The sequence below is a fragment of the Lithobates pipiens genome, unplaced genomic scaffold, assembly GCF_037356315.1.
Source record: "Lithobates pipiens isolate NorthernLeopardFrog02 unplaced genomic scaffold, aLitPip1_a1.2 Scaffold_16, whole genome shotgun sequence".
Lineage (NCBI taxonomy): Eukaryota > Metazoa > Chordata > Amphibia > Anura > Ranidae > Lithobates > Lithobates pipiens.
The window spans coordinates 642,070,171-642,091,100 of NW_027507748.1; the positions used below are offsets into that span (position 1 = coordinate 642,070,171).

Sequence of the window (20,930 nt, forward strand, 5' to 3'; positions counted from 1 at the left end):
ATTTTTGCTTATAGCACAAAAAATAAAAACCGCAGAGGTGATCAAATAACACCAAAAGAAATCTCTATTTGTGGAAAAAAAAAGGACGCCAATTTTGTTTGGGAGCCACGTCGCACTACTGCGCAATTGTCAGTTAAAGCAACTTTAGCTGCAAAATGGTCCAGGGCTTAAGTGGTTAAATAACATTTCTAATCATATGAAGTTAATAACAAGAGTCCCTCTTTACATCAGAGTCCACAGAATTCCCTTTCACTGTAAGGGGGGACTCTGCAGACTCTGATGTAAGGGAGAACTCTGGGGACTGTGACTTAACGGATGCTCTGGGTACCCTGATTTAAGGGGGAACACGGGGAACTCTGATGTACGGATAAGACTGTGATGAAAGGGGAAACACTGTGGCCTCTGGTGTGAAAGCGGATCTCTGATGTAAGGGTACTCTGGGAACCCTGATTTGCCTTAGTTTACTCACTCAGAGGTAGGAGAAGGGGGGGGGACTTTAGTCACAGACAGGGATGGATGGTGAGCTCACTCACCCTTTGGCAGTCAGCCCCTCTCATCCAGATGTATCTGAGGCTGCTCGACTTCAAATTTCTAGCCCCGGCTTTCCTTTTCTGAGGCACAGCACAGAGGATTTGAGTGTGGGCAGACACAGAGGGGTAGGGGTGGGGGGGGGGGGAGAGGTGCAGATTAAGCCCTCTCTCCTCTCCTGTCTGTGTGTGTTTGGGGGGGTGGGGGGTTCATAGTGCTGGCTTTGGGCAGTGTGAAAGAGTGTAACAGACACTCTCAGCTTAGACAACTGCAGCAAGCAACCCTTCTGGGAATCCATAGTCCAGTCTAAATAATGTGTTTGGGTTTCAGGCAGTCCAAACCCCCGGACACATGATTCCAAACACGAACGGTCCAAATGAATCCTGGACAGGTGATAACCCTAACTCTGATAGTAACACACAGATAGCACCACAACCTGCTGCGTTACCACAACGTATTATGTGTTATGTGCGTTGCAGCTTAGCATGTTAACATGCCTGTTGCTGCAAGGTGTCAAATCGCAAAAGTGTGTTTTGGACCTCATTGCTTCTGCTGTAAATGTTGTGAATGGACATTTTGGGGTTGATTTACTAAAGGCAAATAGAACTCTGCAAGTGCAGTTGCTCCAGCGCTTAGTAAATGAGGTAAAACTTCACTTTGCAAAGAGTACCCATGTGCAAGGGTAATTAAAAAAACAGCATTTTGCTTGCACTTGATTGGATGAGGGAAGTTAGTAGAGCTTTTGCTCATTTACTAAGCTCTGGAGCAACTGCGCTTTCAGAGTGTAACTGCACTTTGCAAAGTGCGCAGTCTGTTTGCCTTTAGTAAATCAACCTCTTTAAATCTAGGAAAGTCTGAGACTTTGCGGAAATCATTCTGTTGTATTTGTAAAGTCTTCCCTTTTCCGATGGCCTTATTCAGGTTACCTGGTCCTTAACAGAGACATTTGCTTATTACTAGATGAGGTACAAGCTAGGTTTAATAGACAGAGCTGTGTAAGTAAATCTTTCATGTAAGGGTATTATGTGCTACAACATATCCATCTGAGGACAAGACAGAATGAATGAATGACAAATAAAGAGAGACCAGCATCTAAATTCCATTAACATGACCCCTTTCGCACGGAGGCAGTTTGTAGGCATTTTAGCGCTAGAAATAGCGCCTGAAAAGCACCTGAAAACTGCTTCTCATTCACTCCAATGTGTGCTTTCACAGTGGGGCGGTGCGTTTGCGGGACATTAGGAAAAGTCCCACAAGAAGCATTTTTGGGGCGGCTTGAGAGCGCTATAAATAGCGCTCCCAAAACTCCCCTGCTCATTGAAATAAATGGGCGGTGCTTCCAAAGCACCTCAAAAGCGTTTTGAAAGCACCCCAAAAGGGTTTTTTTTTTTCGTTTTTTTTTTCTTTTATCGTCCCCGTTGCCACGAGACCTAAAAAAACTCCCCCACTAGTGGCCGAAAAGCGCCGCAAAAGTGCAGCTAAAACGCTGATAAAGCACCGCAAAAAAGACCGGCGCTTTATCGCTGTTTTAGCTGCGCTTCAGTGTAAAAGTAACATATAACATTACAGCTACCAATAAATCTAGTGATCCCTGTGTTATTTCAAGGTGAAGCTGTGGTGCAGTGAACGCTTTTGGATGGCCGTGAAACCAATAATATCTTTGTTTAAAGGGTAACTCCACTTTTGAGGGGAAAAAAATAGAAAATAATTAAAAAAATAATAATATAAGCTAAATATTCAATTGTAACATAAGTCATATTGTAATTGAATATTACTAAAAATTGCCTTTTCAATCTGCAGTGCTGTAACCTTCTGTAAAATGCAATTCAATGTGACTACCTGGAGGCATTCTGTACATAAATGGTGTAAAGAACGCCCCCCAGAAATGTCATTTCCTTCTTGTATGATTAGCTACCTTATTTTTGAGTCTGCACTAAGATACAAACTAGAATTTGAGAATTTGCAACAAAACCACCATTTTTGGTGAGATACTCCCAAGGTGACATCCTGTCTAAAGGGATGCAGACACTGCAGCTTTCCTATTTAAATCCCTGCAGATGCGGCAGCTGCTTAATAATTATAAAACCACTCCCATCACGTAGCACACAGACACAGAAAGACAAACAACTATTTCTTCAGACGAACAAAAGGTAGGGTTCTGCAACAAAGTTTGGTAACATGTCCCAATGTACATAGATCACTCAGAGGTGAATATTTTTTTCTCAACAAAAGTGGAGTTACTCTTTAAAGAAAATCTGTCAGAACAGATATATATGAATATTATGGTGAAAGGACGGCCCTGAATCTCGCGATGGATTATTTTTTCTTATGTTCAAGGTACAGATCGGGCATTAAAAAGTCTACCACCAAGCCGGGCACCAGTGTAGTGTTGTACCAATGGGAACCTCCTTGAGAGCAAACATAAAATAGAGTAAAAAATGGAATATTAAAAAAAAAAAAAAAGTCAGCAGGGCAATTGAATGACTTTTTTTCAAACAGCATATTGTACATTTCTTTTCACAAACCCTAAAGGAGGGGGTGTTTTTAGGCTTTCAAAACGTGCTGGAAATTTATACAGCAATAAAATGTATTTCCATATGCTTGATCAGCCTACAGATTTTTCTTTTTGTGGCACTCCATACCTTGCACTGTTTTATGTTTGCTTCACGGATAGATGTAGAAGTTGTCTTAACAGAATTATTTGTGAAGGTGGACACTTTAGGCTGTCATCCTTATCCTAAACTGACCAGACATGCGAATGCTCACTCCAAGTCAGTGCTTGTCAATTACCAAAGGTCTACAGCGGTGGTCTTCAAATGTTGGCCCTGGAGATAGATAGAGCCCTCTGCTTGCTTTTATCCAGCCCATGGGGCATATTTCCTGACACTGACACCGACAATAGGGCACTATTGCTCCTACTGACACCAGTGATGGAGCACTCTTCCTTCCATTGACACCAGTGATGGAGTACACTTCCTCCCATTGATACTCATGATGGCGCACACTTCCTCTCATTGACACCCATGATGGCACACTCTTCCTCCCATTGATACCCATGATGACGCACTGTTCCTTCCATTGACATCAATAATGGGGCACTATTCAACCCATTTACACTAATTGATGGGGCACTATTCGTTCCATTGATATCAATAATGGGGCACTATTATGCCCCCTAATGGTAATCATGGGACATGGTTTACTCCCTCTGACAGCAGGACATTTTCTACTTCACTTGCCACAGTGCGGCCCCCCTGAAGTTTGAAGAACAATAAACTGGCCGTCTGTTTAGGAAGTTTGGAGACCCCTGTTCTACATGCACCCTCACTCATCATTTAGCAATGGAAGCCCCACAAATTTTCTCAAGGCAGGTAAATTTTAAGGTGATGGACCATGCTCAAATGTTTATGTATTGTACATGTACCTAGAGAGCCTGGCACCTCCATTTTTGACAGTAAAGCAGGACAGTAAATTAATCTTTAATAATGTTCCTATTTCTTATTTCTTTATGCCTAAAGTTGAACTCCAGGAATTAATGTTCAAACTTACATTGGTGCAGCTTGGTTCTGTCTAATAGGGAATGTAAAAAAAATCACTGTAGTAGCCTATGCTACATACACATGTCACTGGTCTTTTCCAAGTACTTGCCATGAACCCAGCAGGTCATTCACTCAGCGCCTCTACCATTCAAATATTGTCTTGCATCTTTTCAGCAAATACAAGACATTCTCTGATTGGTTGAGATGAGAGGTAGGGCGAATGATGTCACAATCTCTGCTTCATTCAATCAGAGAATGCCTTGTATTCACTGAAAATATTATACTTGTGAATAGTGAAGGTGCTGAGACAGGGACCCCTGTGTTCAGGGTGCAGATAGCAAGCTGCTTTAGCAGCACCCAGTAATTACCAGCTCTTACATCTACAGTGGTCTTCTTGATTTGAGATATAAAAGATTAAATAGAAATAGAACAAATAGATAGTGAGAACAACATAAGTTAAAAAAAAAAAAAAAAAAAATTACTTACAACATTAGTTAATTATTTTTGCTATGTAGGAAATGCAGTCACAGCTGTGTCTTTGTAATGCCACTGTGTGTAGCTGCTCCAAGGATTGTAAGATGAACATTCCATAAACCGAGCATTTTCCATTGGGAGGAAATCATACTTCTAAAACGGTACATTTTTGTGCATTGCTATGCACTCAACTTTATTGGAAACTCCTATTTACATTAATAAACTGTTACTGCATTTTTACAGCGTTAACATGCATTTAAGTTAAAACACATAACTGTGTATGCATTAACACATGCCTCTGGTTTAAACAAGCTCTTACATATATTCTGTTGTGCTTTTCTTTTGCCCATCTGCCCCTTTCCCCCTCCATTGTCCCCATGTATTAAAAAGGCCACGATATATGATTTTTTTTTGTATTACCATTCATTCCTAGGGGCCTAGAATTTCCTTTAGAGAGGTCTAAGTGCTCCAAATAAATTTTGTTAAACTTCACCGAATCAGCAGGAACTAACTCAGTAGACTTATTTTATCACTCTCCTGGAAATGCCCTAAACTTCAGGGTGAGAATATGTATGATACAGGTAGCAAACGCCATTTAATTGTTCAATATATCGCTGCTATTGCTTCCCTACAGATGCATCAGAAAGAGAGTTGGGCTATAACGTTGTTTTCTAACATTGTTTTTGGGCACAAGTTTATACCACAGTTATATATGCCAACAACCAATCAGTAATCTGTTATTGTCTGCTTTGTCTAACTTAGAAAGAAACATCCTTAAAGAGACCCTGCCCCCAGATCATTTATTTTCACAAGACTAAACAGTATCTGCAATTAACGTATTTTAATTATGTTATTTGCCTGCAAAAAGATCTCTTGTGTAGACATCAAAAAACCCTAATGCCCTGTACACACGGTCGGACTTTCCAACAGAAAATGTGCGATCAGATCTTGTTGTCGGAAAATCCAATCGTGTGTGGGCTCCATTGGACTTTTTCCGGCGGAATGTCCGACCAACAAAGTTTGAGAGCTGGATCTCAAATTTTCTGACAACAAAATCCGATCCAACTTTAAATTACGAGATCAAATTACGAGACCAAAGCTATTGTCTACTAGCCTGAACGTAGTCCCGTTGTAACGAACGAACGTCATCACGTTCCGAACGATCGGATTTTCCGACAACTTTGTCCGACCGTGTGTATGCAACACCAGTTTCGGACAAAATCCGTCTGAAAAAATCTGACGGATTTTGTGGTCGGAATGTCCGACCGTGTGTACGGGGGCTAAGACTGCCACTGGACACCGCCATCTTAGATGTGATGTCAGCAGCCCTAGTGGAAACTTAGAGCTGCCACTCAAATGAGACTCTGAAGTAGCCTTTCTCAACCTTTTTAACACAGAGGAGGTACCCTTGAAATAACTTTCAGCTCTCAGGAAACCCCTATGACTAATTACAATTTCTACAACTCACAGTACATTAGCATGGTTGTCATTGTGAAGAATGCTCTTACGTACATTGGTTGTAAGTGGGAAGAATTCTCCTTACATTTGCTGTACGTGGAATGAAGTCTCCTTGCAATTTGTGGACAGTGGAAAGAATACTCCATACACTGGTGATAAATGGAAAGAATTCTCATGTCCTTACAGTGGGAAGAATGCCTGTCTTAGGTTGGCCAGACATGGTTCGAATCTTGGTCGGTTCAGCAGTAACCGGCCAAGATTCGAACAGTTAATGGGCAAGCTGAATGTACCAAATTGATTGATCGATCAACTTGGGTACAACCAGCCTGCCAGATTCTCTTGTGATTATCGCTAGTGGCTGCTAGCGCCCACCCGCACCAGGAGCAGCCAATTGCTTAGCAGGAGGGATTTCCCTGTCAGCAGTGTCTGTGTTGATGGGGGAGTCATGCAAATTTGTGGTTGCAGGAAGGGAATTTGCACCATGTATGGCCTGCCTTAGATGCAAATACCTAAAAATATTACTGGTATCAATGCCTATTTATTTGAGAGATATAAATTGCTCAAGTAACCCTTAGCAACCTCTGGAGGAACCCTGGTTGACAAAAGATGCTCTATAGTTTCTTACTTTTCTTCTTTCCTGGCTGCTACATAAAAAGATTTGTAGAGATGGGAAGGGAAGGCCGAATGAGCTCAGCCAGCACAGACAGTAATTAGACACTCCTAGAAGAGGAGAGGTCTATGACATACATGGAGGGAGGGGGCTTATTCTGGAGTAGTCACATTTGCGAGCATGTTCAAAGGCATGCTGCATAATAAAATAACTATTTAGGAAAAAACACTGCAAGTAAATATTTGAACATCTTAATTTTTCCGTACTTTTACCTGCAATTTTTAAAGTTGGGGAAATTGTCACTTTAAATGGTTGTTATGGTTCCAATACGAGTCAAACTTAGCAATTTTGGTAGGATGAAGAAGTGATGGTAGGGCAAAGAGCAGGGCTGAGTGAGCCACCTATTTATCAATAGCAGAAGGCTGCAATCTGTGTTTTTACCTAGAAAGGTGTTTAAAAATGTTTAAAAAAAACTATATATAACCACTTGAAAAATGTAAATAATTTTATAATGAAATGCTATAGCTCTGATTTGTGTTTCCTATTTTCTTGTATAAATAGTACAAGACTTTAGGACAAATGTTTCTACTAGCTATACACGTTCATCGATCCCTGTGTTGGGCAGACATGCTGCTAAATTTGATACAGTAACATTTCAGTATTTGTCCCTGAACAGTAAAAGGCAGTTTGGACTCTCCAGATCAGTCAATACAAAAGTTCATCTGCATGCTTCTATGCCTCTGGATCATAATGTATGTGGTTTCCTCACACACACAAAAAAAAAAAAAATTACTGACTTTTTATGATTTTTGCAATGGGTAATAATTGCTCAATTGTAGCCGTGGCCAATGAATGACATCTGTCTTTACCTATGTGTCAATGACAGCCAACACGATATAACATTTAAATGGACTTCCAGCAGTGGTGGCACAATAGAGCTAGCTTACTGAAGGGGTCATTTTAGCCTGTGCTCGCTTCAAATACCCAATCAAATTGTAGGATTAAAAAAAGAAATCACCTAAAGCTGATTGGATCATTGTAGTGAACACAAATCAGGGTGAAAATAACCGCTTTGGTAAATCAGCAACAGTATTTACACCATATACAGCCACAGGTGAATCTAAGACTCTTGGCTGCCAAAGGATTATAACACCGCAAATTAAGAGCTATGAAAGGGAGAAAAGTCTAGGTGACTGTAAGCTTAAATGAGAAAATCTACACATTTATCCCTATTAAGCCAACAGACAGCTACATAAGTGATACATTTAAATGGCTCTTTCTCTATTTATCTTAGATTTCAAGAAAAAAAACATTTAATTTGACTGTTTTATCATCTATTTTTTTTACTTTTTATTCTAAAGGCTGTTTCTGTATGTTACATTAAAGGATGCATTTAACTCATGACAGTGGATGTCTGCATACTGTGAGAGACCATAGTTCACTATACAAATACCAAGGCACAAAAAATAATAGATAAGCATTCCTATCAGGACCCTGACTTCACAAACATATCTGTATAAGGCTGGACATACATTACATACTTTTCTTGTACAATTTTCCAATAGATTTATCAAAACCTGAAACACTGAGGTCAAATCTAAACACTTTTAATTTGTATGCAATCAGGCAGGTCCTTGCACTACATAGTTGAAGGTAAATCTATTGGATAAGGACATTGTATAATGTATGGCCAGCTTAAGAAACCTGTCCTATCTATAATTAATGCATAGATGTTGTGTTTATACACACAGATGCATAAGTTTATAAAACACAATACAAAACCTGTACAAAGAACAGTACACAACATCTATAAAACACAGTACAAAACCTTTATCCAACATGATACAAAACCTTTAAAAGCACAATACAGAACCAATATAAAACACAATACAAAATCTGTATGAAGCACAATACAAAACATCTTTAAAACATAATACACAACCTTTATCCAACTTGATACAAAACCTTTAAAAGCACAATACACAACCAGTATAAAACACAATACAAAACCTGCATACAGCTAAATACACAACATCTTTAAAACACAATACACAACCTTTATCCAACATTATACAAAACCTTTATAAACACAATACACAACCAATATCAAACACAATACAAAACCTGTATAAAGCACGATACATGCCATCTATAAAACACAATACACAACCTTTATCCAACACCTTTATAAACACAATACATAGCCTTTATCCAACATGATACAAAACCTTTGTAAACACATAACACACAACCTTTATAAAACACAATACAAAATCTGTACAAAGCACAACACACAACATCCATAAAAGACAATACACAACCTTGATCCAACATGATAGAAAACCTTTATAAACACAACACACAGCCTTTATAAAACGTAATACAAAACCTGTACAAAGCACAATACATAACCTTTACAAAAATGTGAAAATATTAAAAAAAAAAAAAAAAATAGAACAAACCCTTTAAGAATAAAAGAGGAATGTCATGAAGGAATGATACAGAGTGCAATAAATGTCACATGTCCAACGATCGGATTCCCTGCATATACACTGAGATGAGTTACTGTAGCAGGAATGTGATGAAGACATGTCCCCTGGCCACCAACTGGACCATCAGACACCACAGCCAGCACATAAGTGGTGCAACTGAATGCCAAGGAGGCAAATGTCAATGAAGCTGATGAGACTTTTTTTATTTTTATTGTAATTCTGATGCCACTATTATGCTGTTCAGACACACCTACAAAAATTTCTCCTCCAAACTCCAGTAATCTAGATCACCCCTCCAAAAAATTACCCCGACAATTAATCCCTGCCATCCCTGCAGTGTATTTCTTGCTGTAGCAGCCACATATACAAGGAGCACCATTGTATACTCATCTGACTTAATGCACAAAGCTGATTGTAAAAAAAAAAAAACCCCAGAAACTATAGATGTGCAATCAGTTGGAGCTGCCTTGTGCGATGTGAAATGTGCGATCTACGTTTGATGGGACCACAGAGCAGACAGCATGTTACCTATGGCTGTTGGGTGATATGCAGAGGGTACAGGCACTGATACACACACACACACACACACACACACACACACACACACACACACACACACACACACACACACACACACACACACACACACACACACACACACACACACACACACACACACACACAGAGCATGCACAATGACAAACACTATGGATGTGACATGATGCAGAGCCTGCTATAGGGAGGAGGGGAAGGGGGGATCAGTGGGGATCATGCATGCACCTACAGCACTCACCTGCAGGCAGGGCCAGTCTGCTCACACTCTGCACTGAAGAGGAGCCTGAGATGGCATATAGCAGCAGCAGCACTCCCCCCCTGCACCGCGGAGACAGGACCCCCACACCTTACCGCAGAGTCACAGCAGCCAGCGATGTCCTATAGAGCTGGGATCAGGCTGCCTCTATCACAGATGCTCAGCTATGGCAGCGTGTGTGTGTCTATCTCCTCCAGTGTCTGTGTGACCAGATCCCTTCCCCACCCCCCCACCCCAAAAAAAAAAAAAAAAAAACAGCTGCTTCCCCATAGCATGGGAAGGCGCTACTGGAATCAGCCAGGACCGATACAGGAGGAATTAACCCTTGTCTGCCCGCAGGGATGATGATGCCTTCAGAGATCCAGACACAGCATCAGTTTCGTCATCCATCCCCCCTTTATCCAGAGACCTGCACAGCACCAGCTCCGTCATCCATCCATGCCCCTATACACAGAGACCTGCCCAGCAACACTTCATTCATTCACATTCTTACACAAGGCACTGCTGTCATTCACTCCCAACACACCATCAGTCTTGTGCAAAGCACCCCCGGTGTCTGCTGCTGCTGCTACAGGGAAGCTGCACATCGCCTCCAAGGCTGATGGTGGGGAGAAGATGCTGAGATGCTTGGTTAAGTTATTCGTGCCATCACAGAAAAAACCCTTGCACCTCCACTGCACATTGATTCATAAAGTCTTCACGATTTGATTTGTGGTGTCACAGAAAGAACTGCTTAGTCTTCACATTAATGCTACCACAAAAATACTTTGATAGTGTTGTTATATTGATTGATAATGTCATTTAAATGTGACAGCTTTCCTTCAAAAAGAGTCAAAATGTGACAGTGTCCCATCAGTAGTCTAAAAGCAACAATGTCCCATCAATAAAGTCAAAATGTGGCAGCAACCCATCAGTAGAGTCTAAAAGCAACAATTTTACATCAATACAGTCAAAATGTGGCAGCACCCCATCTGTAGATTCTGAACATGGCACTGTTCCATCAGAAATGGCCCAAACATAACAGTATCCAATCAGAAAGCGCTAAGACATTACAGTATACCATCAGTAGAGCTCAAATGTGACAGTGACCCATCAGAAAGAGTACAAATGTGACAGCATACCATCAGAAAAAGTATAAATGTGACAGGGTCCCATCAGTAGAGTCTAAAAGCAAGTTTTCCATCAATAGAGTCAAAATGTGGCAGCATCCCAACTGTAGATTCTAATAATGGCAGTGTCCCATGAGAAAGGGTCCAAACATAACAGTATCCCACCAGGAGGAGTTGAAACATGACAGTATCCCATCAGTAGAGTTAAAATGTGACAGTGCCCAATCAGAAACAGTGCAAATGTGACAGCACCCCATCAAAAAGAGTCCAAAGGTGACAGTGACCCATCAGTAGAGTCTAAAGCAACAATTTCCCATATATAGAGAGTCAAAATGTGGCAGCATCCCATATGTAGATTCTAAACATGGCAGTGTCCAATCATAAATGGTCCAAACGTAACAGAATCCCATTGAAAAGAGTTGAAACATGACAGTACACCATCAGTAGAGTCAGGGGTCAAGTGCTGGGGAAAAAAGTGTGGGAACTCTCACCCAAGATCCACTCCCCCACCAAAAAAAATAAAAATAAATAAAGGTACGCTCATATGCATATATATTTCACAGAAAATACAGTACATTTATTGTAAAGTGCCAGTTTACAAATACAAAATAAGTTAACTTGTCAAACAGAATAATCAACACAATGGGTGATGATCTTTCCCTCGCAGGGAATTTCTAACACAAATACACCCTGTTCCAAATTCAAATACAGCAAATTAGAAAATATCACACAAACTGGAATAACATTGCCCTTGCCGTGCAAGATTATCGGCAACGGATCAAAAAACTCACGGATCTGATCATTCCTTGGATCTGAGTCACAGATCGGATCTTTTTTCGGATCAGCAAATAATAATTGAATTTGCAAAAACCTGTGAAAAATGTCACCACCATATAGTCCCCACTGCAATATACATCTCCCCTACTGTAATATCCACGTCATCTCCCCCAATAATATTTTGGCTGAGCATGGATGGGTATGGCTGGGTATTAGCAGAATATGTATTGGCAGGGTAAGTATTGGCAGGGTATTGCAGAATATTGGCAGGATAAGTATTGGCAGGGTATTGCAGAGTATTGGCAGGGTATGGCAGATTATTGCTGGGTATTGCAGATTATTGGCAGGGCATTGCAGGGTAAGTATTGCAGAGTCTTGGCAGGGTAAGTATTGCAGAGTAAGTATCGGCAGGGTATGTATTGCAGAGTATTGGCAGGGTATAGCAGAGTATTGGTGGAGTAATGCAGAGTATTGGCGGAGTATTGGTGGAGTAATGCAGAGTATTGGTGGAGTAATGCAGAGTATTGGTGGAGTAATGCAGAGTATTGGCGGAGTATTGGTGGAGTAATGCAGAGTATTGGCGGAGTATTGGTGGAGTAATGCAGAGTATTGGTGGAGTCATTCAGAGTATTGGCGGAGGGGTAATGCAGAGTATTGGCGGGGTAATGCAGAGTATTGGCAGGGTAATGCAGAGTATTTGCGGGGTAATGCAGAGTATTGGTGGAGTAATGCAGAGTATTGGCGGAGTATTGGTGGAGTAATGCAGAGTATGGGCGGAGTAATTTAGAGTATTGGCGGAGTAATGCAGAGTATGGGCGGAGTAATGCAGAGTATTGGCGGAGTAATGCAGAGTATTGGTGGAGTAATGCAGAGTATTGGTGGAGTAATGCAGAGTATTGGTGGAGTAATGCAGAGTATTGGCAGGGTATTGCAGAGTATTGGCAGGGTATGTATTGCAGAGTATTGGCAGAGTATTGCAGAGTATTGACAGGGTATTGCAGAGTATTGGCAGGGTATTTATTGGCAGAGTATTGGCAGGGTATTGCAGAGTATTGATAGGGCATTGCAGGGTGTGTATTGGCAGAGTATTGGCACAGTATTGCAGAGTATTGATGGGGTATTGCAGAGTATTGGCAGCAGGGCTCGAGTGCTGCGGGAACGCATTGGAACGGCGTTCCCGTACTATTTCCACAGCGGGAACGCCGTTCCCATTAGCTGTCTGAGCCGGGCTGAGGCTATGCAGCGCGTAGTCCGCGCCGCTCCTCAGCCGCCGAGTGACTGGTTGCTAGGCAGGGGCCGCTCCGCATCTAGCAACCGGTCACATGACTTCGGCCGTGCACGTGGGCACGCACTGGCACGAGACCGTCAGTCAGTATGACTCACGCTGCGCGCCGGACTGTCCTCCCGCTCCCCTCTACCCAGTGCCTCCTGTTGCCACAGCCGCTGCATTTTTCGAGTTTACTTCTTCTCCCCCCAGAACAGAAGGGAAGAGAATAAATACCAGGAGGTCAGTCACTAGTGTGTAAGTAAGTTGCATTCTGCAATACCCTGCCAAATTGCCAATACTCATCCATACTCTGCAATACCCTGCCAATACTCATCCATACTCTGCAATACCCTGCCAATACTCATCCATACTCTGCAATACCCTGCCAATACTCATCCATACTCTGCAATACCCTGCCAATACTCATCAATACTCTGCAATACCCTGCCAATACTCATCAATACTCTGCAATACCCTGCCAATACTCATCAATACTCTGCAATACCCTATCAGTATCAATACTCTGCAATACCCTGCCAATACTCTGCAATACCCTATCAATACTCTGCAATACCCTGCCAATACTCTGCAATACCCTATCAATACTCTGCAATACCCTATCAGTATCAATACTCTGCAATACCCTGCCAATACTCTGCAATACCCTGCCAATACTCTGCAGTACCCTATCAATACTCTGCAATACCCTGCCAATACTCTGCAATACCCTGCCAATACATACCCTGCCAATACTCTGCAATACCCTGCCAATACTCTTCAATTATCTGCCAATACTCTTCAATATCCTGCCAATACTCTGCAATACATACCCTGCCAATACTCTGCAACACCCTGCCAATACTCTGCAATACCCTATCAATACTCTGCAATACTGTGCCAATACTCTGCAATACCCTGCCAATACTCTGCCAATAAATACCCTGCCAATACTCTGCAATACCCTGTCAATACTCTGCAATACTCTGCCAATACTCTGCAATACATACCCTGCCAATACTCTGCCAATACTCTGCCAATACTCTGCCAATACTCTTCAATACCCTGCCAATACTCTGCAATACCCTGCCAATACTCTGAAATACCCCATCAATACTCTGCAATACTGTGCCAATACTCTGCCAATACACACCCTGCAATAGCCTATCAATACTCTGCAATACCCTGCCAATACTCTGCCAATAAATACCCTGCCAATACTCTGCAATACCCTGTCAATACTCTGCAATACTCTGCCAATACTCTGCAATACATACCCTGCCAATACTCTGCAATACCCTGCCAATACTCTGCATTACTCCACCAATACTCTGCATTACTCCACCAATACTCTGCATTACTCCACCAATACTCTGCATTACTCCACCAATACTCTGCATTACTCCGCCCATACTCTGCATTACTCCGCCCATACTCTGCATTACTCCGCCAATACTCTGCATTACTCTGCCAATACTCTGCATTACTTCGCCAATACTCTAAATTACTCCGCCCATACTCTGCATTACTCCACCAATACTCCGCCAATACTCTGCATTACTCCACCAATACTCTGCATTACCCCGCCAATACTCTGCATTACCCCTCCGCCAATACTCTGAATTACTCCACCAATACTCTGCATTACTCCACCAATACTCCGCCAATACTCTGCATTACTCCACCAATACTCCGCCAATACTCTGCATTACTCCACCAATACTCTGCATTACTCCACCAATACTCTGCATTACTCCATCAATACTCTGCTATACCCTGCCAATACTCTGCAATACATACCCTGCCGATACTTACTCTGCAATACTTACCCTGCCAAGACTCTGCAATACTTACCCTGCAATGCCCTGCCAATAATCTGCAATACCCAGCAATAATCTGCCATACCCTGCCAATACTCTGCAATACCCTGCCAATACTTATCCTGCCAATATTCTGCAATACCCTGCCAATACTTACCCTGCCAATACATATTCTGCTAATACCCAGCCATACCCATCCATGCTCAGCCAAAATATTATTGGGGGAGATGACGTGGATATTACAGTAGGGGAGATGTATATTGCAGTGGGGACTACATGGTGGTGACATTTTTCACAGGTTTTTGCAAATTCAATTATTATTTGCTGATCCGAAAAAAGATCCGATCTGTGACTCAGATCCAAGGAATGATCCGATCCGTGAGTTTTTTGATCCGTTGCCGATAATCTTGCACGGCAAGGGCAATGTTATTCCAGTTTGCGTGATATTTTCTAATTTGCTGTATTTGAATTTGGAACAGGGTGTATTTGTGTTAGAAATTCCCTGCGAGGGAAAGATCATCACCCATTGTGTTGATTATTCTGTTTGACAAGTTAACTTATTTTGTATTTGTAAACTGGCACTTTACAATAAATGTACTGTATTTTCTGTGAAATATATATGCATATGAGCGTACCTTTATTTATTTTTATTTTTTTTGGTGGGGGAGTGGATCTTGGGTGAGAGTTCCCACACTTTTTTCCCCAGCACTTGACCCCTGATTGGCAGGGTATTGCAGAGTATTGGCAGGGTATTGAAGAGTATTGGCAGAGTATTGGCAGAGTATTGAAGAGTATTGGCAGGGTATTGCAGAGTATTGGCAGGGTATGTATTGCAGAGTATTGGCAGAGTATTGCAGAGTATTGACAGGGTATTGCAGAGTATTGGCAGGGTATTTATTGGCAGAGTATTGACAGGGTATTGCAGAGTATTGGCACAGTATTGCAGAGTATTGATAGGGTATTGCAGAGTATTGGCAGGGTGTTGCAGAGTATTGGCAGGGTATGTATTGCAGAGTATTGGCAGGATATTGAAGAGTATTGGCAGAGTATTGAAGAGTATTGGCAGGGTATTGCAGAGTATTGGCAGGGTATGTATTGGCAGGGTATTGCAGAGTATTGGCAGGGTATTGCAGAGTATTGATAGGGTACTGCAGAGTATTGGCAGGGTATTGCAGAGTATTGGCAGGGTATTGCAGAGTATTGATACTGATAGGGTATTGCAGAGTATTGATAGGGTATTGCAGAGTATTGGCAGGGTATTGCAGAGTATTGATAGGGTATTGCAGAGTATTGGCAGGGTATTGCAGAGTATTGATACTGATAGGGTATTGCAGAGTATTGATGAGTATTGGCAGGGTATTGCAGAGTATTGATGAGTATTGGCAGGGTATTGCAGAGTATTGATGAGTATTGGTAGGGTATTGCAGAGTATGAATGAGTATTGGCAGGGTATTGCAGAGTATGGATGAGTATTGGCAGGGTATTGCAGAGTATGGATGAGTATTGGCAGGGTATTGCAGAGTATGGATGAGTATTGGCAATTTGGCAGGGTATTGCAGAATGCAACTTACTTACACACTAGTGACTGACCTCCTGGTATTTATTCTCTTCCCTTCTGTTCTGGGGGGAGAAGAAGTAAACTCGAAAAGTGCAGCGGCTGTGGCAACAGGAGGCACTGGGTAGAGGGGAGCGGGAGGACAGTCCGGCGCGCAGCGTGAGTCATACTGACTGACGGTCTCGTGCCAGTGCATGCCCACGTGCACGGCCGAAGTCATGTGACCGGTTGCTAGATGCGGAGCGGCCCCTGCCTAGCAACCAGTCACTCGGCGGCTGAGGAGCGGCGCGGACTACGCGCGGCATAGCCTCAGCCCGGCTCAGACAGCTAATGGGAACGGCATTCCCGCTGTGGAAATAGTACGGGAACGCCGTTCCCATGCGTTCCCGCAGCACTCGAGCCCTGAGTAGAGTTTATATGTGACAGTGCCCCATAAGAAAGAGTCCAAAGGTGACAGTGACCAATCAATAGAGTCTAAAAGCAATAATTCCCCCTAAAATAGCGTCAAAATGTGGCCGCATCCCATTTGTAGATTCTAAACATGGTGCAATGTCACATCAGAAAAAGTCCAAAGCATAACAGTATCCCATCGGAAAGAGTTGAAACATGACAGTATACTAGCAGTAGAGTTCAAATGTGACAGTGACCCATCACAAAGAGTACAAATGTGACAACATACATTCAGAAATAGTCCAAAGGTGACTGTGACCTATCAGTGGAGTCCAAAAATTGCGTTGTCCAATCAGAAAGAGTCCAAACTTGATAACGTCCCATCAGTAGAGTTGAAACATGATAAAATCCCATCAGTAGAGTCCTTACGTGACAGCGCCCCATCAATGGAATTTAAAAATGAAAGTGTCCCACCAGTAGAATCCAATATTTTTTATATTTTTTTATATGTTTTAGTGGATCTACTGAGAATTGTTCTTTTTCACACATTTCACCTGGCATGCTATATGGCATTGTGCTTATTTTCATTTAAGTGATTGCACATAGATTTCTGGTATTTGGTCATAGACCTTGGATTGTCACTTTATTTAAATACTCACTTGGCATGCCATATTGCAGTTTTGCACAGCTTTTTTGTATATTATTTCATTATTCGTGTGTTTAAGTATTTACTTATGATTGATACTACCATTTAGGTTATTACGCACTATATCAGTCTAAAGGCACTGTTTACATCTAGTCACTATCCATATCTCTATTTTCTTTCTAGTATCCTTTCACCTGTAGCCCCTTTGCCTCCTTGCCCATTTTCCCTCCATTCCCCATTTTTTCTTCCCCCCTCCCCCCCCCTTTTTTTTTTTTCTTCCATTCCCCCTCCATCCTCTTTTATATTGCGCAACACTAAAATCCATAATTTATAACTCCATCAGTAGAGTCTAAATTTGACAGCCTTCCATAGAGTCCAGACATGACAACATCCCATTGATAAAGTAAAAACGTGATAGCATCCCATCAGAAATCATCAAACTTAATCGTGTCCCATCAATAGAGTCCAATTGTGACAGCATCCCATTAGTAGAGCCCAAACATGACAGCATCCCATTAGTAGAGCCCAAACATGACAGCATCCCATTAGTAGAGCCCAAACATGACAGCATCCCATCAGAAGAGCCAAAATGTGATAGCATCCCATCAGTAGGGTCCAAATGTGACAGTATCCCATCAATAGAGTCTAAATTTGACAGCCACCCATAGAGTCCAGACATGACAAAATCCCATCGATAAAGTATGAACATTGTAGTGTACCATCAGAAAGCATCAAACTTGATGGTGTCCCATCAATAGAGTCCAATCGTGACAGCATCCCATCAATGGAGTATAAACATGGCAACATCCCATCAGTAGAGTCCAAACATGACAGCATCCAATCAGTAGCATCAAAATGTGACAGCATCCCATCAGAAAGAGCATCCCATCAGAAAGAATGTCCTATTAGTAGAGTCCAAAAGTGACAGCACACCATCAGTAGATCCTAAATATAACAGCATTCCAACGCTCAGGATTTTCCTAGTGAAGGTTGGAAAAACTTTCAGTTTTATTAAAGTAGACCACTGATTCACATAAAAAGCTGTCAGCTCAGTACCACAAACTGTACCCCACTCCATGGTGGGAGAGAGGGGAGGAGTAGCTTAATAGCAATGATGAAACATATTTAACATCATCATCTACTTGGGCGACAAGAGGTGACCGCAACACATCCACAGCTCAAGTTAGCCAATCAGGGGAGAACAGTAGGAAACACCAATATGTCCACAGTCATGCCAAACAATTATGGGGGGCACCAAAGATAAACCCTGGTCAGTCAGTCGGGGTTGAGACCAAGTGTTGACTCTACTAGACATCCAGAGCACAAGTTTAGGGCCGTTCCCTTGCTTTTTCAGACCTAGCTGCTCTCCACCACAAACTGAGACATTTCAAACTGCTGGGTAAGAGGCAGGGGCAGGGCCTGTAATGAGTCTGACTATAGGCACCCTGGCCTAACAAAGCATGGCTTTCTGCCTGCAGCATGAAAAAACAAAAGATGAGCTTGAGTGCCAGCAAGGTAGGCTTTCACTGGAAGGTCGGATGGCCAGTAAGATAAAGTTGTTGTAAACCTCAGACGTGAAACATAAACAAAGCATATACCTCTATTATGTGTGTACTTGCCTCAAATAAGAGCACTAAGTGTAATTTCTATTTGCTGCTTTGTTCCTCTGCTATCAGCATGAATCACTCCCGGCAAGTGTTCCTGACACCGAGAGAAAAAATGTGACGGGAGGGACCTCCAACTGATTGACAACCTCAGCTCTGTTCCTGTGCGCTGTGTGAGGGAGTGTGTATCCCTTCCCTCAGTTTTAAGAACTCTCCTCTCTGAGCCATGCAGTGTATAACTTCAGCTCCCCACACAGTTTTTTTCTGACAGCTCAGACAAGCTTTATAATTTCTGCACTTTGAACAGCTGTAGAAAAAAGAAGACTGCAAATAAACTATGTAGGAAGATTTGTGTCATCTCTGTGTATCACCGGGGAATGGTCGCTTCACTATGGAAGGGTTTACAACCACTTTAAGTGGACATGCACCTTGGCATCCCATGACAGATGTGAGTGAAGATCTGCTATGTTCCCCTGGGGGGTGTATACCGCAGGTTATAAAAAAAACTCTGCTCTGTAACTACTGTCATTTACACTATCACAAAAAGACTGTCACAGTATGGATACAATGATTCATATTACAGTTGAAACCTGAACAGCATTTATTCATAACACAGAAAGATTCTCTGCATACCTACATTGATTTAAACTAGCAGAGACAAACATGCACAGCATCATTTCTATGATCTTCACTACCACAGCATTGCTATGGTGATTAAAGTAGATCCAATCACTAAAATCTCACATAAGCTTTAGCATTTTAATGTTTTCTAAAGTCATTTCAATATTTGTAAATTATATTTCAACATTTTTAGATCTGCAACTTTCCTTAAAAACAAACCTCTTTTGCCACGATGGGTTTTGTTGAGGCTCTTGCTGCTATAGGGTGACAACCGTCTCCTGATTTCTCTCCTGTGGTGTCTTCCTGCCACGTTTCTTAGGTGGAGACTAAAATCAGAGTGCTGCATATGAGAGAAAGAAGGAGCAACATCATGTCTACAGTTTTAAGCAGGGTGAGGGGATCCCTTCAAGGGAGAATGTGCTATTGCTCTGCCCCATACCTTCAGTAGGCATTGGAATGAAGCAACCTGGACTAGTCTTTTTTCTTTTAGGAGTCTTCCTTGCTTTTGGTTAAAAACATAATTAAGAACTTCAAGAGCAGATAAATAAAGAAGTGTCTAAATGTGTGTGGTGGGCCTCCATAGGCTATAATACAAATGTAGTGGTACCTCCGTAGCAGCTGCTGGATATTGTGGTCCACCTGTCACCCTACCCAGCCCGGCATTAAATTTTCAGACACTCTAAGATATATAACAGTCCATATGCTTTGTTTGGTATTTTTATTAAGGGGATTGAACTTGGATGGGGTAAGGGAAGTATGGGATGCTCAGCAGAATTAAAACTTGTTTGAGACAACTATGTACATTCTGGTATATACACTTCAATCTCCACTCCAGCACAACTTTTGCTGCAGACTATCACTCGGCAGGTCTTCCAGCACAACTCTTGCTTTAACTTCCAGGCATAGCTAGCACCGTGTGGTTAGGCCTGACACTGGCTCAGCCAGGCCTTAGCAATTGCCTTTTGCAGGCAGGGATCGCGGCCCCTATAATGCAGCAAATAGAACGTTTTCTGTTGCAGCCAGGAGGGCGGGAAAGCCCTCCTGGCTGCAGCTGCCCTTCTCTACTGCCCATGACACCACAGTCCACTCTACTGGCTCTGCACCCATCCCAGACTGCATGCTCCCAGTCCTCTCAGGCGTGCCTCCCCAGTCCTCTCCTGTTGTGCATGTCACTCATCAGTCCTCCTGGCTGCATCCAATTGTTTTTCTCCCTAAAGACTTGCACGGCAGTG

General features: G+C 42.2%; 1 protein-coding gene across 1 annotated transcript in view; it reads right to left on the reverse strand.

The window, feature by feature from the left end:
* The window catches only part of ASIC1 (acid sensing ion channel subunit 1), a 381,935-nt gene extending 371,817 nt beyond the window's left edge, over window positions 1–10,118 (reverse strand). The window contains exon 1 of the mRNA XM_077484304.1: window positions 9,895–10,118. The gene's annotated coding sequence lies outside the window, so the exon portion shown is untranslated. The remainder of the gene's footprint in view (window positions 1–9,894) is intronic.
* Between the last annotated feature and the right edge of the window lie 10,812 nt (window positions 10,119–20,930).